Raw genomic sequence first — 5,248 nt, forward strand, 5'->3', positions numbered from 1 at the left:
CTCAATTATAAATATTACCTTTTCCTTAAGATGGGATCAACATGACTGCCTAGTGACATCAACCTTAGCAAACACCCAATATCTTATGTACACAAAATTTTAAAAATTAATTTTAGTTACACAACTATTATAGTTTCTCTTCTGGCTAAAAAAAAAGCAAAGAAGGAGAAGGTGCATTGCCACCATAAGAGGCGAGTTTCTTTACTTGACCCATGCTGCTCGGGCTCCCCCAGGGCTGCACCTGCTACCTGCTACAGGTGGGGACTTAATGATCACTGGATGTTCCCCCCTGGGCCCTATTTCTAATGTTGATGAGTGTTAATAATAAGCTGATTTCTCTTAGCTCTTACTCAAGGGCAGGGCAGTAAATATCAAAGGAACCAGCTGGAAGGTATCCCTTGTCTCTTAAACTCTCGAGTTCTGTAATTCAAATCTCATCCAGACTTCCTGATTCTCTGGACAGCTCCACACCTTACCCTATGGCTCTTTCCTAGACTGTTGAAACAAATTATATTGTTTTGTGCCCATCTCAGCCTATCAATAACCAATGTTATGGCTGGACCAGCCCTTGTGGTTCTTATTATGGTTGCAAGATGCCCGCAGCAGTAACCATCAGGAAACGTCAAAAAAAAAAGGTTTATTACTTATAAGTCATGGAAATTACATGGCACACCTGGGGCCACACAGCGAGGTCACAGGTAGGTAGAGAGAGAGAGAGAGAGAGAGAGAGAGAGAGAGAATGCACAAGCCTGGGTTTTGCTTTTATTGGGGTCAAGGGTGGGGCCTCGGGTTTCACAGGCTTACTCTTTATTGATGAAGTTAAAACACAAGAGCAGAAATTGAAAGTGTGGGAAGAGAAAAAACCAGCAGCCCAAATGGTCAGTTACTGAAATCAACCAAGGTCTCTGAAACAAAGGAGGGGGCAAGGCAGAGCCTGGTTCTTTATCTAGTTGTGTGGCTGGCAACGTGTTTATTTGAGATATCTATCTTTGAAGTGAATGCCTCTTTGTAGTGGATGCCTGGCAATCAAAAGCTAAGTCAGGCACTTGCGTTACAAAAAGAAAAGCCAACTGTCAAGCTTATACTACAGTTAAAAAAAAGAAAAAAAAAAGGACTATTTTCAGCATGTTTGTTCCCCACTTCTATATTCAGAAAAGGGAAGCTAATATTGTTTCCAATTCCTTTGAGGAGAGATTATGAGGGATGCTCCTGGAGAAGGAGAAAACCATGGGGGAGAGGGACAAGTGATGAGGGACAAGGCCAAAGTGGCAGACCTTGAGGGAGGGAGTACATTCCAAGAACGATAGAAGGCTCAAAAGGTTGGGGTCACTTGAGTGCAACTTGCTCCTTTCCAGAGCAAAACTTTGGAGAAGAGTGGCTAGATAGTGCATCTTGGGAAGCGGACCCTGGGTCAAGCTTGGCAGGAGGGCGCCTGAGCTACTTGCCTTGAAGAAATCCTGCCGCTTAGACAGTGAACGCATTAGCATGATGACTGGTGAGCATGAGGATCAAAGGGCTCCCTGAACCTGAATGCTGTGCACTGCTTAAGACCTCCACAGAACGGAGGTGGGAGAGCTCCACCATGCCGGAGATGGATTTTCTTGTCATCTTTGTGAAGGGGACGGAGGGGACTAGAATCAATTTTAATTTGATTTAGAAAAGTAAAGAAATGTGACGTTTCTTACATCCAAAGGTAATGTAGTGAAATTCATATCATTCCATGTATAGTCTGATAGATAAATGGCAAGCAATAGGATATATTGGAGCACATGAGGAAGCCATTTGGTGTAAAACTTTGGCCTGACCTTGTTTTTCCAAAAAGGGGCCTGTGGCCTCTGAACATTCATTGTGTACCTGCTTTAAGCAATTAACATGCCCCAAAGAGAAGAATAAATGTCCTAAGATAAGGATGCAACTTCCCCCACATTTGCATTTCCTTAAGGATAAGCATTTCTCCCTAGGCTAGGATCTGATTGCTGCACTCATCCTGTGACCAACCATCCAACACGAGACAATAGACCTGCCACCAGCCACGCCCATCGAGACAGCAGACCTGCTACCACTGTATCCATCAATAGCTATTCTGGCAGGGCAATCTGGCAGGGCGATCTTGTGGCTATTATAAAAGGGACACTGCAATGATATGTGATACATGCTCTTTGATGGTATATAACTGTTCTGTACACCCCACTTCTTTGGTGCCCTTCCTTCCTTAGGGAAGAAAGGCCCCAGGCTATGGTCCTCAAAAGTTGGCTCATAATAAAGTCACCCCAATTTTGATTTATAGATTGATTATGGATTATTTACATCTACAAGTGCAAGTTACAAAATGGTATGCATACAGTAGGAAGGAAAGAGCCTGCATCACACTTGGAATTTAGCTGGGGAAGACATCAAGAATAGGGTGTGGGTCTTAGGAAGTGAAAGGAGGTAAGTGTTTTACAGCTATAACGTAGTCATGTGTCACTTAGCAATGGAGATATGTTCCCAGAAATGCGTCATTAGGCGATTTCATCCTTGTGTGAACATCATAGAGTGTACTTACACAAACCTAGATGATATAGCCTACTACACACCTAGGCTATATGGTACTAATCTTATGGGGCCACTGTTGTGTATGTGGTCTTGTTACCGGATACCTACCCAGGTTCTTTACCCGCCACATAAGAGGGGCCAAATAAAACTGGAACACCAGGCTTATGGCAAGGAAGGAGTTTTTATTTTGGGTGACGTCGGCCGGGAGATGAGAGCTCTCAAACTTGTCCCATCTCCTTGAAAGATGGGAGGCAAGGGGTTTTAAAGGTTGTGAGGAATATAGCTGCTTGTAGGGAGGGAGAGCCTGTGGCCTTGCTGGTCAGCACTTTCCCATCAGCCTGCTTTTGGTCTTGTGAGGCTGCTGGCAGGGAGGACGATGGCGAGACAAGGGAATTGCAGGTGGGTGCCCTTCAACCATCTCTATCTCCATGGTGGATGGTGGATTCTGGTGCCAGGAAGCCAAGGAGTTGAGGTCTGAGAAGCTTTAGCTTCTTGATACCCATTTCCCTGTAACAAACCTCAAGAACTGGTAATTAGCCAGAACTTCGGTGTGTAACAATTCATTACCTCCATTTGCCTTGTGGAATTCAGGGATACAAAGGCTAAAACAACCAATATCTACATGTGAACGGACCTTCGAGAAGCAATGTAGGGAATGAGTGCTTTTTGGTTTTTAACCCCATATATGCTGGGTTTAATGTAGGGGAACTGATACCAGCGCCAGCATCAGTCTGTTGTTGATCAAAACATCATTATGCAGCACGTGACCGTAATACCTGATCAAGTCAACAAAGAAAAAAGTGTCTGGCAATTCTCACTGGGATGCCTTAGCTGAAGGTGATTTTGTGGTACAATTCCAGCAGACTGATTGTGGAAGTGGGTCTTTTGAAATTATAGAGTTAAAATCTAGTGACATTTATCGGAGAAAAGGGTCATCATTATGCGTGATTGGGGGAAAGTGGAAGAAGAGAGAAAGAAGGAGTGAAAGGATAGAAGAGGTCAAGGTCTTGCCAGTATGAACCAGTCCAAATAACAGCCTGATGAGAGAAGATCACTTGAATCTCCCTTCTGGAGTCCCCTGCTTCCCCTGTGATGATGGACCCAGAATCACAGACACTCCTGATCCAGGGCAAAAAGAACTTCTCATATGATGAGAGGTGAGGGTCTAAATTAATTTTTTAATTATCCCATTACAATTTGATAACTATTTAATCCTTTCTTCACTGCGGTAGGCACTGTTGGTTGCCTACCCAGTTTTTTTTTTTTTTTTTTTTTTTTTTTTTTTAAAGATTTTATTTATTCAGTTTTTTCCCCCCAAAGCCCCAGTAGATAGTTGTATGTCATAGGTTCACATCCTTCTAGTTGCTGTACGTGGGACTCGGCCTCACGTTGGATGGAGAAGTGGTGCCTCGGGGCGCTCCCGGGATCCGAACCCGGGCCGCCAGCATCAGAGCGCGCACACTTAACCGCTAAGCCACGGAGCCGGCCCTGCCTACCCAGTTTGATTTATCCCTTCTCCTTTCTATTAAATCTTGACTTTGTTCATGTAGCCACCCAAATCCTTGCAGCCCTTTTGACTCAAGGAAAGTTGACTTCATCCCCAGCTCTAAGGGAAGTCCTGATTGCTCTGAGTTAATTATGACAATCCCATTCTTCTTATCCGTGATTGGCTAAGGGATCCAGCCTAAGCCAATCAGCATATGGCTTTCTCCTTGTCAGTGACTTTTATCCAGAGATGAGTACATGACCTAAGTTGGACCAACTGGATTGAAGGAAAGGACATACATCCTATGACTGAAGAAAAGATTTTATCTTCCTTCCACTCTACATGACCAAATACACATGTTGTCTCAAGGTTATTTGTTTGGTTTGACAACCTTCTTGTGACAATGAGAGAATAGAGCCTAATTATAAAGCCAACGTGCAGAGGAGGGCAGAGCTAAGAGAAGAGCAGGGAAACGGACTGGAGCCCTGATCATGCTCTGCCTGGAGCCCACATCACCTCTGAACTTTCTGCTATAGGAAATAATATATTCTTGGATATATATGTTATGAATAATACATTCTAGAATTCTATATTCTGTTTAATATAGATTAAATATATATCATTTAATCTAGTTGGAGTTTTTTTCATTTATATGAAAATGATAGCATTCTGATCTCATTCACTGATTTGAAATGTCATCTTTATAATATGCTAAATTCTTTCCTTTAAAATTCTTGAGTATGTTTCTGAACTCCTTCGTTTCATCCCATCCCATCCCATCCCTTCCCATTTCATTCCATTCCATTCTACTCTGTTCCATTCTATTACATTCCATTGATGTATTTGTCTTTCTGTACCATATCACAGCACTCTATTTTAATTATTGTAGAGTTTTAAGTCACTTTCACATATGGTGGATCAAGTCCCTTCTCAATTCTCTTACATTGGACAAATTATTTCTTAAAATAATTTTATTGTGTTAAAAAATGTACTGGGACTATGATTGGGATTCTTTGATATTTAGTTATTTTGGTGCAAATTATCATCTTAAAAGATTAAATTTCCCAGTTCAGACACATGGATTGTTACTCTAAAAATCCAAAACTTCATTTTTTATCCTTCACTTATACTTAAAGTGTTTAGTTTTCTTCATAGGGCTCTTATACATTTCTTTTTCATCCTATTATTACATATTTTTGTGGCTTTTGTGAATATGATATTTTTTCC

Source organism: Ceratotherium simum, chromosome 3 (genome assembly GCF_057802395.1).
Source record: "Ceratotherium simum simum isolate JZ-2026a chromosome 3, ASM5780239v1, whole genome shotgun sequence".
NCBI classification, from domain to species: domain Eukaryota; kingdom Metazoa; phylum Chordata; class Mammalia; order Perissodactyla; family Rhinocerotidae; genus Ceratotherium; species Ceratotherium simum.